Source organism: Squalius cephalus (assembly GCF_949319135.1).
Source record: "Squalius cephalus genome assembly, chromosome: 6".
In the NCBI taxonomy this organism is placed as follows: Eukaryota; Metazoa; Chordata; class Actinopteri; order Cypriniformes; family Leuciscidae; genus Squalius; species Squalius cephalus.
In genome coordinates, this window is record NC_137127.1 from 28851820 (window position 1) to 28869339 (window position 17520).

At 40.6% G+C, this 17520-nt stretch overlaps 1 long non-coding RNA gene across 1 annotated transcript; it reads right to left on the bottom strand.

Moving 5' to 3' along the window:
- Window positions 1-16503: 16503 nt before the first annotated feature.
- On the bottom strand, window positions 16504-16882 carry LOC307160682. Its single transcript, XR_013821599.1, has 3 exons — window positions 16802-16882; window positions 16693-16753; window positions 16504-16644 (listed from the first exon to the last, which is right to left on the bottom strand). It is a non-coding gene; the product is annotated as an uncharacterized lncRNA (long non-coding RNA).
- Window positions 16883-17520: the final 638 nt, after the last annotated feature.

Sequence of the window (17520 nt, forward strand, 5' to 3'; positions counted from 1 at the left end):
GACTCAAGAAGCTCCGGAGTGGGAGAAGTGAACGGTAGATCGGGATGAGAGTTTGTAAGAGGTGCTGTGGCAGAAGAAGGCATACTTCCCCTGCTGTCTGCATCCCGGCACGGAGTACCCCTGGTCGGAGTCAGACAGTCTGAGGTTGCGGCGGGTGTACAGTTCAACCGTGTCCTTAGAGCCTCAGTTACCGCTGTCTGTGCCTCTCTTAGCTGCGTTACAACCGTGGAGTGGATCTCAATTAGCCCTCTGTGGGTAGCTTGCATATCAGCAAGGGATGCCTTTGCTTCTACGTGTGCCTCTTTGCAGACACGCAGCTCACTCCTCAGGGCCTCCATCTCCTCAAAATGCTTCGCCTTGCAGACTCGCAGCTGCTGTTTTAGTGCCTCAATCTCTGCGTCGCGCCTTGCCAGCTCAGGCCTTAAGTCCTCAGACACAGTTTGTCTTTGGTGTCCCATCACTTCTCTAAACAGAGTACTCGCCTATATCAAGAGAAAACACGCGTTAATACAAATCCGTGGTACTTTGTTACAAGGCTAGTCAGTTTAATGTAAAATGTGTATCTAAAAATCTTAAATAAAGCAAATTACCGCTTTTTTCGGGACCATACGCTTCTTTGACGCAGCATTTTCCCTCCTCTCTGCTAATGCAGGGCCTGGGGCTCTGTTTTCCTCCAAAGATGTCTGTCAACAAATGATTAAAACATAGTAGGTAATGTGATAAATAACAATTAAAAGGATAGTAGGTAGGCTATGTGATAAATAACAATTAAAATCCGTGGTAGCCTACTTTGTTACAAAGCTAGTCAGTTTAATGTAAAATGTATCTAAAAATATTAAATAAAGCAAATTACCGCTTTTTTCGGGACCACACGCTTTTTTGTCGCAGCATTTTCCCTCCTCTCTGCTAATGCAGGGCCTGGGGGTCTGTTTTCCTTCAAAGATTTCTGTCAACAATAGTGGAATGATTAAAACATAGTAGGTAATGTGATAAATAATATTTAAAACCAGAAGAATGTTTAAATTCATATTGAACAACAATAAAATGATTAGCTTTTGTGTTACCTTTCTTGTGTTCGTCATCCTGGAACTGTAAAACGAAGAGGTGTTCATTTTTCGGACGGAAAAGTTCAGTTTGCAAAATAAGTTCTGTGGCATTTGCCTTTTTTATATATACATGGCTGTGAAATGTGGGTGGGTTTGCAAAGGTGTGAATCAAAAGTGAGAAAAACATTATGAAACGATCAGAAGCGCCTATTCAAACCGAGGGGCACGTGCCCTTTCAGATTTATGACGCAAATTAATTGTAAATGTAGCCTACTTTAGCTTCCAAAACACTTCAAAACAATATAGTTTTATTTTTGTTTTCATTTGAAATAATCACACCGGTGAGATTAGAATGGTCAGTGTCCCGTGTCATCAGATGATAAATTCGTTCGCGCTTTGGCTTCCGCTGAACCAAAGACGATCAGTGTTCAGTGTTTTCAGTCATACAGTAGGCTATAAGGTTTAGTTATGTTTCTGATATTTAAATACACATAGTATAGCTAATACCCAAAATATGTGTAAAATTGCTGTCTACTAAGCTTCAATAATAGTCCATTCAAATAGCCCATCGGCCATAATAGAAGTTCAACTCAGTAGGCTGGCTACAGTATGTCTAAAGGTGTTTAAATGTCAAAATACACTTTCTTTACATTTTTTACATTTTTACATAAAAAAATAAACACAGTCACTTAAACTATAGGCTAAATCTGGCAGGCTTTGGAAGTGAAAAAAGTTGAAAAAGTTATATATTTATATTGCATTATTATGAAAAATTTCGATTTATATGTAAATATATTTTCCGAACCATGTTTTACTCTAAACTGTAAGAACATCGAATAGCCTATCTATAAATCCTTAAACATTTTGTAAGCCATAAATCCATAAATCTAAAAGCCATAATCTATATTTATATATGGATGTTAGCTAAAATTATTATAACGTCAACACGAAGAAAACTTTATTACATTATTAGGAATATATTGGTGTAATAAATGCATTCTCTGGAGATTTATATTTCTAGTTATGACAGCAGAAAAAATGAAATCTAGGATATATATAATATGATGACCTCCGATGCAAAAGCCTCTAAAAGCCAAAAATGAGATGAGTGAATGCTCTCCGCACATAGTCGCCTATACGCTCATCATACTTTCAACTTCAGCCCCAGCCCATTCAGAAATGCCGGTACTTGGGTAGAAACCTATAGACAGCAGCCTGATAAAAATGTTAATATTAAACAAAAACGTTAGACGGACTCAGAGGCTTTTTGCCTCTGAAGTCGGAGGACGAGGGCGCTTATTTGAATCTGAATGATATGTGACATTCTAAAACATTTAACGCGTGACGCACACAAACACAACTGAGAAATATTTTTATCTTATCATAAACATTGACTAGTTTATATATATATAAACATAAACTAACCAATGTTTATTATAAGATAAAATGAAAAATGTTTCTCTGTTGTGTTTGTGTGCGTCATTAGTGAAATGTTTTAGAATGTCACACAACATTCAAATGCAAAGTATGCGCCCTCCCCCACTTTAAGCCAACTCAAGCCAGCTCCTGAGATGAGGCAAGCTAAACAGTATTGGGGGGGGGGGGGTGTTCCGACTCACAACCGACCCTACTAACATTAATATTAACGTACATATTTCCAAAGTCTTCTTTCCTATTGTGTGACATTCAATGGCGTAAAATGTGTGTTCTAAGTGTGTGTGATTGCACGCATTGTGTTTATCGTGCAATTTATACGCGAAAATGAGTTTTAACGTGCATATGACGCAGTTTTCGTGTGCATTTGATAGGCTACACACTTTTTGCGTGTAATACACGCACCCCACACAACTAATCCTACCCATGCCTACAGTATCATATGCACGTACCCAATACTAAACCTACCCATGCGTATCACAGTAGGCCTATGCACGTAAAAACTCATTTTGCCGTATAAATTGCATGATAAACACAATGCGTGCTAGAGGCGCATTTAGTGTGATCGAGTAGCCGTCAAAGCTAAAGGTATTCGTCAATAATTCTATATCACGAACAGGGACACTTTAGTGTGCATTTGGTATTGTGATTTTACCCCGTCTGTAAGGCGCTCGTCTGTGATGATGAGCCATTGCCACTGAACTGATAGCGGCAACGGCGACACTTTTCATGATTTCAAAAAACACATTCAGGGCCATATCGCATCTTATGTTACACAAAGGAATGTAATTCATATTTTAGTCAATTGGAGATACATCAGCCCCACTCGCTAATTATTCTTGTTGAATTAAAAAGGGGAAAAAGACCACCAATTGTATGACTAATAGCTCATGATACATAGTTACAAAATACAAAACATGTACTTTTTACATGTACATTTACAGGGTTGTCATGGAACCATTTACCCAGACAAAGAGCCATATAAGAACCATTATTTCAAAGTGCATATAGCCTATACAGTACGTGGGAAATTAACTGATCGTTAGCATGTTTTGGGTTGTTATTGCAATCATGTTTGCTTTATAGCCTATTGAATAGCTAGTTGCATAACTGTTAAACAAACACCTCTACTTTAGGCCATCACGTTTTAATCCCTTAACATTAGCTCACAAATCGCCGTTTAATCGCCATATTAACACAAATGCTCACAACCCAGGAAATTAAAACATAATAAATGACAGGGGCGGTCTCTTTTTAGGCTATAACTGGTCCTGTTTTTTGAGCTCGAATTTCTGCCACACCGTCGACCATGGCGAAGATTTCCCCTGAGATGAGCATCAAGATCAGGTCTATGTGGAGAGCAGGACATCTTTTATCTAACATCAGGACATTTCTGATGCAGTCGGGTGTTCATGTCTCAGACGACACGATCAGACGACATTGTTGTCTTCGTCGCCAGACTCCTGCGACTAAAAAACCAACTGTGTTGAAAGTTACCAGGTAGGCTATTATCCTATTAATTTTTGTGTCAGATAAAATCTACATTAAGCTATTATCCTATTCATTTTTGTCTCATATAAAATCTACATTAAGCTGACATCGCATAAAATGTCATTCTTATTTGTATAGTGCGGTACTTCAATGCATTGAAGAAATACTACATGAGGACGATGAACAGTCTGCAAAAAAAATTCAAAAAGAGCTTCAGTCCCGAATGCAGTTAAAAGTATCAATCAAAACGATCAGACGGTCCATAAAGAAACTTGGATGGACTTATGGAAAAGCCCGGTAAGTGACTATTAGTAGCTGTAGGCTACATTGCAAACGTATTTACATAGTTTAACAGAGTAATTGGTTTTTATTATTGTAATAATACTGTTTATTTAATTACAGTACAGACCCTATGATCCGGGATAACAACAAGACACTGCGTATTAGCCAAGTTCAGCAGTGGATGGCTGACAAAGAGACCTTTGACAACGTAATCTTTGCAGACGAAACAACTGTTGCTTTGGAGCGATTTGCTTTGATGTGCTACAAGAAAAAGGGTCGGCACATCGCAAAACCTAAGGCCAAGCATCCCATTAAACTTCATGTTTGGGGGGCCATATCCCGTCAGGGACCAGGACCAATAGTTGTATTCGAAGGTGAGTTATAGCCTAGCCTATAGCACAACTGATTTTTTTTCTTCACAATTTAGCTGAATTGTTTATTAATACACTAAATTTTACAGGAATTATGGACCGTTACTATTATCAAGACAGCATAATAAAATCTGCGTTGGCGCCATACATTCAGAAAAAATTTGAAGGACCTCATCGCTTCTTCCAAGGTAAAAAATAATAACGAGCTTGTGACATTTTTGCCATTTCTATTAGCGGAATGGTTCATTTGTTTTCTGACATTTCTCTCTGTTTATAACACAGACAATGACCCAAAACATGCAGCATCGAGACAGTGTATTGCCGAGGCGGGGATCAACTGGGTGAAAACCCCTGCCGAGTATGTTTCTAACATCCTGAGTTATTTTAGATTAACTTTTCTATGAAATGTGCACAAGACAAATATCCTCTGACTTGTCCCTTGCCCGCAGATCACCAGATCTCAACCCGATCGAACTGGTTTGGCACGCACTAAAAGAGTTCGTCAGACGTGAGGCTAAGCCATGGAACAAAGACGAGCTTCTTCGGGCCATAGTGACTTTCTGGAGAGATCGCCTGACAAAAACAGCGTGCAATAACTACATCGATCACCTTCAGAAGGTTTTGCCGGCGGTGGTACAGCGCAACGGGGGTTCTACTGGAATGTAGAAATGTAAAATAGGCCTATTGAATTGTTTTCAATATTTTTCTATTGAAATGTTTTGTATTTTTATATTTCATTCATTAAAGAAACCTATGCTGACCACAACAACGCGGGACTACTGTATTTCATTCTTAAATATCATACATAACGCAAAATCCAAATGCTGCTTCCTGGCATATGTTAGCTAATAGCAAGTCAATGTTTGAATTAATTTACAATAATTTAGTTTAATTTATTTCAGTGTTAATGTTTGAGTTACAAAAATCCTCTACAAATTAAATTAACACAAAGTCGGCTAAGAGTCCTTTATAGGCTATACGTAAAAAAGCAAAGGGCTTACAGTCTTAACATTTAGGCTACTTTGCTTAAATTCGATACATTTATTATGAGTATGAATTATGAATCAGTAGGGCCTAATAAATTTGTAGGGATGTAATTTCAGTATGCTTTACCAACGCTATGTATTCATTTAAAGTTCCTAGAGGTCTGGTCTCTATATTTCCTTCCCAGCTGACACTAATATGCAAGTGCACAGCAAAAATCACAACTTGTGCATGCTGCGAACGCAAGTTATTTAAGGTGTCTCAACTGTACACAGTCTACCCTACAGTGTAAATTCGTTACAAGGTTTCATTTAATTAAATTAATGTGCAGCAATTTGTACAAATAGAGTCTATAGGCCTACTATACTTTTGTAGCCATTAAATAATCTCATTTAGTATCATATTTGTTAAAATATTATAATGTTATTTTTTTCCATCTATGTTGAATATGAAAAGTGAACAGCATGAGTAAGATAGGATGCATTATATCGAGAGATGGATATGGAGTGGGTCAGACATGATTTTGACCACTTCATTAAGTTTTGTTTAGTAGAAAACCTTTCTTTAAAGTGAATTTCGTTTTCTATAAATTGTATCTTAATTTTAATCAATTTTTCATCAATCAATTGCCTGGATTTAATAAGTAAGATAAGCAAATATAACAGACACTAATCATGGAGGCACCCGCGCGGTCACTTGCATTGCACGTCAGCTGGAGAGCATCTCATCCTCCTAACTTAAAGAAACTCAGCGTATGCCTCACACAGACATGATAAATACATCAAATACACAAAGCTTGAAATGTCTTCAAACGAAATAATTCAAAACAAAAAGAAAAAGGCTACTCTCTGATTATGTCTTTATGTGCATTTCTCTCTAGGTGCGTTCACTACAAATATGGCGATCGTCAACTTCATCTTTGCAGTCGACACTGTCAGAAAACACTAGTTTATTGATAAAAATCAAGCACGCATCACCGGATTTACAAATACACATCTTGCTTGTTGCACGCACACATATTATGTCGAAAAAACGAAATATTATGTTGAAATAACATTATTACTAATAATACATCTTTTAGAATATTTGATTAAATGCTGATTGTTGCGCTTGTTCAATTTAATAAAATTAAAACTTTAATTGTGATATTTAAAATAAATGAAAATTAAATATTTATTGGCCAAGTTTTGCTAATTTATTATATAGGCTATTATATGCCTATTGCCTATATTAAGTAGGTCATATTAAGACAAGGCATATATTATGTTATTTTAGCTGTTATGAGAAAAATAAATCTAACGAAATCTAAAATCTAAATCTAATAAATCTAAAAAAAAAATTCTAACGCCAATTCAACATGCCAGAATAAAACCTGATTTTTGAACAATGCGTAACGCCACTCGGCCTGGTGTGCCAAAACACTACATTTTAAACTTCAATGTTTAACTCAAAATAATCTCAAAACGCGTTGTGACATTTTTTTAAAGCAGTAGCCTAGCCTATATACATTAAGGGCATTGAAACCAGGATCTTAACTAAAACGCGTTCCGCGTAATCTCTCAAAAATTATGCCACACTACTCCATGTATTTATTTTTTTAAGGACTGCTTTTGAAATCACTATAAATTACTATGCAATTGTATCGCTCACGAGAGCTCTTAATTTATCTAATTCCTCAATAGAATAGTAAAAATATTCAGCGTCATATCGTCTCTTTTTTTAACTTTTGATTATATTTTTTCAGTTCTAAAATTGATTCCATCTTTGGTTCTATTCTGTTGTAGCCTAATAGGCATATTTATATATATGAAAAATATGCCTATTAGGCTTAGGGTTTTATATTTAACCCACTTACATTTTAAAATACGGCAATTGCTGCTGTTTTGCACAATGTCCCTTTGCGCCACCTGGCGGTCATTTCGGGAACGACTTTGAAATGCGGCTGGTTTATTTTCGCCGCGGTGATTTCGCCGCGGCGGCTGGCGCGGCGGTAATAGGCATTCTGGTTGTCCACCATCTGTAAGTCATTCGTGGACAAATCGCCCCTTTATATTAATTTAATTACTTGTATAGCCTACAGGATAATGAGTGTTTACGTAATATAGCCGCACTCAAGCTCACGACCGCACGCATAAAGCTTGCCACAAAGAAATAAAGCTAGCGCAAGTTCTGCCAGGGAGACTCAATCATTTACGTCACTAATTGCCTTATCAACTACCCTATCATTTCCTTGCTGTAGTATAAAAGGGCAGCACTTACTCATATCTGAGTCCGCAGATGCTGTTGTTCCAGCCATACCAGTTGTTAGCACCAGCAGCAGACCTAACTATGTCTCAAGACACGCAATCCATTTGCGATTACTCTGATTCAGATGATGCCGTTCAGCCATCCCCTTCAGTTACACGCCGCAGTACCCGTATCCAAAGCCGATCTTCTGCTTGGACCAGCCGGCCTTCTGAATACATCTTTAACGCTCTCGGAGACGGCATTCCCGTAAGCGATGATATACAAAGGGAGGATCTTATACTGTTGGCCCAGAACACGCTGGGTAACCCAACAACTTCCACTCCTCCACACTCCAACATCGCCCCAGCTCCCGCACAACCAAAGAAAGCCGGCAGGAAAAGAGCAGCAAAATCTTCACCTCGTCCTGCCAAAAGAACACCGGCACCGACAACACCTCCTTCACAACTCGCCGATCCTTCGGACACTAATCAGCTGCTCTTTTCTGCAGTCCAAAATCTAACCCAGACCGTTAAAGGATTACAGGCAAAAATGACGAATATCGAAAACTCTTTCGTCAACCCCAACTCCAGCTCAGATCACTTTTCAGCTCAACATTCCTCCACTAGTAATTTTCCAGCGAACTTACCTTCTACTTCAACCTCATTGCCAGTCTCCACGCTGATGTCTCAGTCACCATTTCAAAATGTCCCCGCTCCACCGGCTTCTCCGATCTTTAACCTCACCACGGCAACACCAGCTCAAGCATTCGGTAGGCGGTTTGTTCCACCCGCCGCGGCTACAGTATCACCACATCTCAGATCTAACATCATCCAAGGTAAGGACATCAACCTGGCTTCCTTACTCCTCCCTTCACCGGCCGCCGATAGGAAAATGGTGGATTGTGGTGACGTGGCGGTCCTACTCAAAACTTCAGACCCACGCTTGCTTCGTAGTCTTTCGTTCGGCGAGTTCGCTATCGCATTTAGCGTTTATAGAGACACGCTATGCCAAGTTTTTCCAGAAAGGAGGGAAGAACTAGACCTCTATCTTTCAATGATGGCACACTTCAATCAAAGGTACGGGGGAACCTTATTTTACGAGTATCACAAATCCTTCTCCGCTAAAGCAGCATCTTACATCACTCTCTATAATTCAAGACTGGACTGGGCTGTTACTGATACCGAACTGTTAGTTCGTCATTTCGGTGGACAAAGAAGCCTGTCGTGTTCTATCTGCAGCGCTCACGGTCATTCAGCTGCTTTCTGCCCGAAAGCTTTCTCTAGCAACAGCTCGGGTGCTATCCGCGGTCCTGAAAATGTAAGACGGAGCTCCTACAGCAGTGGTCGCCCCGGCGCAGAACTTATCGAAAGTCCTATTTGCAATTTGTTTAATGAAGCTGTATGTACTCTTAATAACTGCCGTTTTGCTCACATTTGTAGCTTGTGCAAGGATCCACACCCAAAATCAGTCTGCCCACGCCGGTGCAAATTTCAAACCAAAAGGAAACCCCCTTTTCAGAGGAAATTCTAAGCAATCATCCATCTACTCCCATCAACATTTCAAATCTATCCAGCTACCTCTCTTCTCACCCTGATCCATCATTTGTTGACTATCTTATCACCGGCTTGTCCCAAGGGTTTCGGGTGGGGATACTTTCGCACCTTACTTCATCTTTCTCAGCAAAAAACCTACAATCAGCCATGATCGAACCCGATGTTGTCTCTTCACTGCTCGAGAAAGAAGTTAATAAAGGCTATGTTATCGGACCTTTCGCTTCCCCCCCTTTTTCTCCTTTCAGGATTAACTCGATCGGAGTTGCTACTCGTAAATACTCCGGTAAAAAACGCCTCATATTCGACATGTCCTCTCCCCATTCAAGTAAAATAGCAAGCGTTAACGAATGCATTCCGCTCGAACCTTTTTCCCTTCATTACGCTTCGGTAGACAACGCTATTCATTTAATCAAACTTGCAGGTCAAGGAGCTTGGCTGGCTAAAGCGGACATAACTGATGCGTTCAAAACCATGCCAGTACACCCTACCGACTGGCCACTTTTGGCGTTAAATGGGATTCACAATACTACTTTGCAGTGAGGCTCACCTTCGGGTGTAGAAGCAGCCCCCATATTTTCAACAATCTCTCGGAAGCTCTGTGCTGGATCCTGCTGAACGTCTGCAAGCTTCCATTCGTTTTGCACTTACTCGATGATTTCTTATTAATCGATTTTCCTTCACCCCATTCCCCTGTCCTCGACATATTAAAACAGGTCTTTAGCGACGTCGGCGTTCCCCTCTCCCATGAGAAAACTCTCGGCCCCTCCACTAATCTCGAATTCTTAGGTATCTCCCTCGATACGGTCAAAATGCAGGCCTCTCTTCCGCTCGAAAAGCTCATTAGAATCCGATCTTTTCTGGATAATTTTTCCTCAATTCATGTCGTTTCTAAGCGTGATTTATTGTCTCTGCTGGGCCACCTAAATTTCGCTATGAGTATCATCCCGCAAGGCAGAGCTTTCATATCTCGTCTCCTTACGTCGGCTCATTCCGTGCCCGATTTATGTAATCCGGTCCAGTTAGACGAAGGTTGTTGGTCTGACATTTCGTTTTGGTCTCGCTTACTAAATGATTGGAACGGTATTTCTTTCTTTTATAATGAGGCTTTCGAATCTTCCGCCGATTTACAATTATTCACTGACGCAGCTCCGTCCGTTGGCTTCGGGGGTTATTTCCAAGGGCACTGGTTCGCAGAGAGATGGTCGAGCGAATTTCCTAAATCAACATCTAAACCGCTCTCTTCAGCGCTATATGAACTCTATCCCCTAGTCGTCGCTAGTGTAATCTGGGGTCCAGATTGGTCGAGGAAACGCATTCTCATGTTCTGCGACAACGAAGCCGTCGTAGCTATTATTAACAAAGGCAGATCATCTTGCCCAATGATTATGCCTTTTCTGCGTCGGCTAATCTGGCAATCCGTCACCCACAACTTCATCATTAAAGCTGCTCACATTCCGGGGCACTACAATGTCATCGCTGACGCACTCTCTCGCTTTCGCTTTCAGACATTCAGACGGCTCTGCCCAACAGCCGACAAGGATTCAACGCCCTGCCCCCCCCTGTCAGCCACAACATTATACTAGGAGATTTACTTCGTTCAGCCAGATATTACATGTCTAAAGGCGTTGCTTCATCCACCCTTAAAGCTTATACTTCTGCCTGGTATTCATTTGCAATGTTTTGTTTTTCTTTACAAATTCCGTTATTTCCCATTTTAATTTCGACCGTTTGCTCGTTTCTCGTTTTTAATTATGACAAACGTCATCAAAAAATTTCTTCAATTCGTAGACTGCTCGCAGGCATTCAGTTTTATGCCAAATATCACAACCCTGATTTTCCTAGCCTATTCACCGCTTCTCCTATTCGCTTAATGATCAAAAGTATAGCTAAATCCTCCGTAGCGGTCCCCGACAAAAGGCTGCCTTTGACTCTACCCTTAATTCATAGGCTAATCATTTCTGTTCGCAATGGCCTTTTTTCCACGTGTGTTAACACCTTGCTAGAAGCAGTATTTTTAACTGCTTTCTACGGTTTCATGCGCCCAGGAGAATTCACCTCTCCAACATGCCAATTTGATCCAGCCCGTGGTCTTTCCTTTTCAGACATAAAATTTTTTCCAAAATTCTTCACTCTTTTTCTCAAACATTCTAAGAACGACTCCAAAGGATCCGGTACTACCTTGACTATTTCAAAAATTAGTAGTGATTTTTGCCCATTCTCCTCTATGCTCAATTTCATGAAACATTGATTAAAATTAAGATATAATTAATACCAAACGAAATTCAATTTAAAGAAAGACAGCTGTTCTGTTTGAGGTCTCTGTGAAAGTTTTAAAGCAGTCTTTTAGTGCCGCTTTCAGAGCGCTCACGTCCGTAACCGAGAACTGACACGTTGTTTTTTCCCTCATAAATGCGAACACGAAAAATAAAATAAAATTAATATTATAATGTTTTTTTGTTGGGTCAGACAATGATTACCAAATTTCTCTCTCATATTGCTCCTGATAACCACTGAAAATGGTCAAAAAAATCTAACCAAAAGTCAAATTAATATGGACGGAAGTTAAAAGTGGTGGGTACAAAATGACTCATGACGAAATCTGGTGGGTACGCGTACCCACCGTCCCCACCAAAATGCTTCTGACAAGTTTCTGTAATAAATCCGTAAATCAATCACAAAACGTGTTGACGTGTTGGCGAATAAAATTTTAAATTGTCAGTTTAAAAAAAGCAGAAACGTGTATAAAGCCCGCTTCAATTACAGTTAACAATATCTGAACTGTGCTCTTTTGCATACTTCTAATTTTCTCATGCACTTTGTCTTGTATTTCTGCAATAGATTAATTGATCTGGCCATATATGTGACCAGACTAACGTAATTTCTCTGTCATTTCTCTGTCTTTTTATCTCTTTAAAATATTGCTACTTTTAGAAAAATGACATAATCATGAATCAAATTATTATGAACAAACAATGAAACTGTGTCAAAATTCGACAACACAAAGAATTATCAAAAGGCGATATAACGCACATCTCAGGTTAAATTAATAATATAAAAAACAAGGAACATTTTGTAAAAGCAAAACTGAACAAAATGCGTAATTAAAATAATTGTATTATGTTTTACCAAATATTTAATACCACTTCCCCATAATGATGTAATTAATTTTTAAAACAACATCTGTCAAACTGTCAATCAGATACCTCTTATCTGGTCATTTTTATTTTATTTTAGAAGTCATAACTGTTGATCACCCTTTATATGGATTTTGTGAATATGAATATTTAAAAGATTTACAAACTGTCGGCAAGACCTCAAGCCAACCCCGGACATTCTGAGACTAACGTGGAAAAATCTTTATGCTTAATGCATTAAGACAGTTCAATTAAAATATTTATTAAAAATGTAATGGCAATCAGATGCGCCCAAAATATAAATGCAACGTGTTGTGCTGCAACATTACCTCACAAGAAATATCTGCACAAGAACAATCACACAAGAAATATCTGCACGAATTAAGAATCTGGGTAAGTCGCATTATTTAAGCCTTTCATTATGTTAGGATGATTTTGTGTATAAAATAAAAAAAATACTGCTGGGTTTTTACAGGCAGAGTCACATGTATTATGCTCACACTAAATTCTCTGTTACACTTAGTGTAAATGTGCATTGCACGCACAATCATCTTAATAGTTGTACAAAAAAGTTATGCGCTGGCAAGAACGTCACTTTGCTGTTTTAATAAAAGCAAAGTTAACTTATCTGACCGTTATCAGTTTGTAGCAGTAAATGAAGAGATGTCTTATCCAGATGTCCAAGTTCAGTATGGCATACCACAAGGCTCAGTACTAGGACCACTGCTGTTCACTCTGTACATGCTACCATTAGGAGATATCATTAGGCAAGGCAAGGCAAGTTTATTTATATAGCACATTTCATACACAATGGCAATTCAAAGTGCTTTACATAGAAGAAATTAAAATAATAAAAAGAAATAAGAATCATTAAAACAGTTTAGAAAATAAAATTAAATACAGTACAGTACAAACAGTCGGACGAACAGTGGTACAGTTGTACTGGTTCCAGCTGCGGCTGGCATAATAGCTAAAAGCGGACTCGCCATGCTTAGAGTGAACCCTTGGTATTTCTAGCTGATATGATCCTAATGATCTGAGTGATCTGTTAGGTTTATATTCAGTGAGCATATCTGCAATGTATCGAGGTCCTAGGCCATTGAATGATTTATATACCAGTAATAATACTTTAAAATCAATCCTAAATCTAACTGGGAGCCAGTGTAAAGACCTGAGGACTGGTGTGATATGTTCATATTTTCTGGTTCTGCTCAGAATCCTGGCAGCAGCGTTCTGTATGAGCTGCAATGGTCTTATGGTCTTTTTGGGAAGGCCAGTGAGGAGTCCATTACAATAATCCACCCTGCTGGTTATGAAAGCATGCACAAGTTTCTCTAAGTCTTGTCTGGAAACAAAGCATCTAATTCTTGCAATATTTTTCAGATGATAGTATGCTGATTTAGTTATTGCTTTGACATGACTACTGAATCTAAGGTCTGACTCTAGTGTCACACCAAGATTCCTGACTTGATTTTTAGTTGTTTGACCCCTAGAGTGAAGGTATGCGGACTTCAGTTTTGTCATTGTTTAACTGAAGAAAGTTTTGGCACATCCAACTGTTGACTTCATCAATGCATTGGCACAGGGAGTCAATGGGGCTGTAATCGTTAGGCGCTAGGGCTAAGTAGATCTGTGTGTCGTCTGCATAGCTGTGGTAAGCAATTTGGTTCTTTCTCATTATTTGGCTCATTGGGAGCATATACAGGTTGAACAGGAGTGGCGCAAGAATCGAGCTTTGAGGGACCCCGCATGTCATGGATGTCCACTCAGACTTATGGTCTCCTATACTCACATAAGTATGACCTGAACCATTTTAGGACTATCCCAGAAAGCCCCACCCAGTTTTCCAGCCTATCAAGAAGTATGTTATGATCGACAGTGTCAAATGCAGCACTGAGGTCGAGTAGTACCAGCACTGATCATTTGACTGAATCAGTATTTAAGCGAATATCGTTTATTATCTTTATGAGCGCTATACCTTCGTCTCCACGTTTTCCTTGCCTCTGGGTAGGGAACCTGTGTAAAGCCTTTAGTTGAATTCTTTGGGTGAAATTCCCAAGGTGGCGTAGTCAGGCATTATTCCTTAATTTGATCATCTCAAATCTATTTGCTAAATTTACCTGGGCCACACTGGGCCTCGGTTACAATCTGGCGTAGTAGGCAGGGTCTGCTCTTTGTTTGGCAGCTTCTTGGAGACTCTGGTATTGTTTTTGTTTTTTGTGTGTGTGTGTGTGTGTGTGTGTTTTTGTTTTGTTTGTTTGTTTTTGTGTAGGGACGAGGCAGCGGTGTATGTTCAACTGTGCTCCCACTAAAAAATTTTCTGTTACAGGTGATTTAACTTGTTCTTTGAGTTAAAAATGGAAAGTGAGTTGCGGGACTTGGTGATTCAATTAAGAGCTGATAATGAAAGGCTGCGACATGAACAACCATCGGTAAGTTCTCCAGGCACTAGTACCACTAATGATAGTGATGTTGCAGCAGCAGTGGCTAATCCTGCATTGGCCAGTACTGGTACTGCCTCAGTGGATAGGTTTGTTTTTGTGCCTAGGGACCGGAAATGCCCAAAATTTAGTGGAACATCTGGTATAGGTATTGAGGAATGGGTTGATGAAGCGCAGGCTTGTATGCGGGCCCGTTGTTTGTCATTGGCTGATCAAGCTTTCTTCCTCTTCGATCATTTAGAAGAGGAAGCTCGTGAAGAAATTAGGCATCGCCCTGAAACGGATAGAGGGGATTCATCTAGAATAATTGTGGCCCTTCGTGAATTGTATGGTTGTTCTTTGTCATATGAAGCTTTGCAAGAAGCCTTTTTCTCCCGGAGGCAGCAGGAAGGGGAGACCCTGTTAGAGTTTTCCCTTTCTTTGATGGGCCTCCAGGAGAAAGTTAAGCAACAGTCGTCTACCGCTATGCTGAACGCTGAAATATTACTGCGTGACCAATTTGTTGAATTTGTTTTGACGACTGATGCAACATCTGTTCGGTGACCAGCAGGGTCAATCCTTGCTGCTTTACCTCGATGATATTGTGGTAATTTCTTCATCCGCAGAGCAGCATTTGATGCGGCTGGAGGTGGTATTGAGTCGGCTGGAGCGTGAGGGGTTGAAGGCGAGGTTAGAGAAGTGTTTCTTCTTCCAGAAAGAGGTTAGGTATCTGGGGCACGTGATCTCATCGAAGGGAGTGTCAACAGACCTGAGTAAGATCGAGGCGGTGTCTCAGTGGCGTCGCCCAGAAACGGCTAGTGAACTCCGCTCATTTCTAGGTTTTGCAAGCTATTACTGCCGTTTTGTAGAAGGTTTTGCAAGACTGGCGGCACCCCTTCATAGGTTGGTGGCCGAGTTTGCGGGTCCAAAATCCAGGAAGCGAGCATCTCAGAGTTTTGCGGCTGCATGGAGTGAACAATGCCAACAGAGTTTCGAAGAGTTAAAAGGCAAGTTTCACCGGGTGACAAAGGGGAACTTTGGGGAACGGAACGGGTTCCCCTGGGGGGAGACTTCCGGTGCGACACCAGGCCGGTTCCGGCGGCCTGTCATGGCTGCCCGTATTGACAAGCGGCAGCTGCAGCGGCTAATCAGGCGGGCATTGGAGCGCGTGTCTCCAACGGGGGATTTAAAACCGGCGTTTTGAAGAGGCACTGGAGGCAGAGCGGTCGCGATCAAAGTGTGAGTCACGAGAGCAAGAGTGGGAAAATCGGTGGGTCAGCAGCAGAAGCAAAGACGGTTGTTATTGTGAGAGAGACGAGTGGGCTCTGAATTTCGGATCGTTCGTCAAGACTGATATCCCCCTTTGAAGATCATAACAGTGGATTTGCCGGACCCGACGAGCTGAAGTGAAGGTACACTTTTCACTGTGAAGTGGTGTGTCATTGCAGTGTCTGACGATTGAAGTGAGCACGTGTGAAGATTTAAAGTGGTTTGATGCATGCACGAGTATGGGAAAATGAAATGCTACCAGCACTCTGAAAGCTTTGTCGGGGATCGTTTAGCCCGGTGGGGCGTCAGGAAATAATTTGAACTGCTGTGGGTAAAGCTCTGTACAGGTGTCCCAGTTCATGCCGCTGTGGTAAAGAAAGGAGAAGTTCTGCTCTGTGTGTCGTTGTGAAGATCTGCATTCTGCCATTGCTGTCCTGTGGTAAGAGAAGACTCAGTTATTAACTGCTGGATTCTGTACTCACCATTGCTGTTCTGTGAACAGAGAGATCCTGTCATCCGCCACTGCATTCTGCCATTACTGTCCTGTGGTAAGAGAAGACTCAGTTATTAACTGTTGGATTCTGTACTCACCATTGCTGTTCTGTGAACAGAGAGATCCTGTCGTCCACCACTGCATTCTGCCATTGTTGTCCTGTGGTAAGAGAAGACTCAGTTATTAACTGCTGGATTCTGTACTCACCATTGCTGTTCTGTGAACAGAGAGATCCTGTCATCCGCCACTACATTCTGCCATTACTGTCCTGTGGTAAGAGAAGACTCAGTTATTAACTGCTGGATTCTGTACTCACCATTGCTGTTCTGTGAACAGAGAGATCCTGTCGTCCACCACTGCATTCTGCCATTGTTGTCCTGTGGTAAGAGAAGACTCAGTTATTAACTGCTGGATTCTGTACTCACCATTGCTGTTCTGTGAACAGAGAGATCCTGTCATCCGCCACTACATTCTGCCATTACTGTCCTGTGGTAAGAGAAGACTCAGTTATTAACTGCTGGATTCTGTACTCACCATTGCTGTTCTGTGAACAGAGAGATCCTGTCATCCGCCGCTGTATTTTGTTATTGCTGCCCTGTGGTAAGAGAAGACTCAGTTATTAGCTGTTGGATTCTGTACTCACCATTGCTGTTCTGTGAACAGAGAGATCCTGTCATCCGCCACTGCATTCTGCCATTACTGTCCTGTGGTAAGAGAAGACTCAGTTATTCTGTACTCACCATTGCTGTTCTGTGAACAGAGAGATCCTGTTGTCCGCCACTGCATTCTGCCATTACTGTCCTGTGGTAAGAGAAGA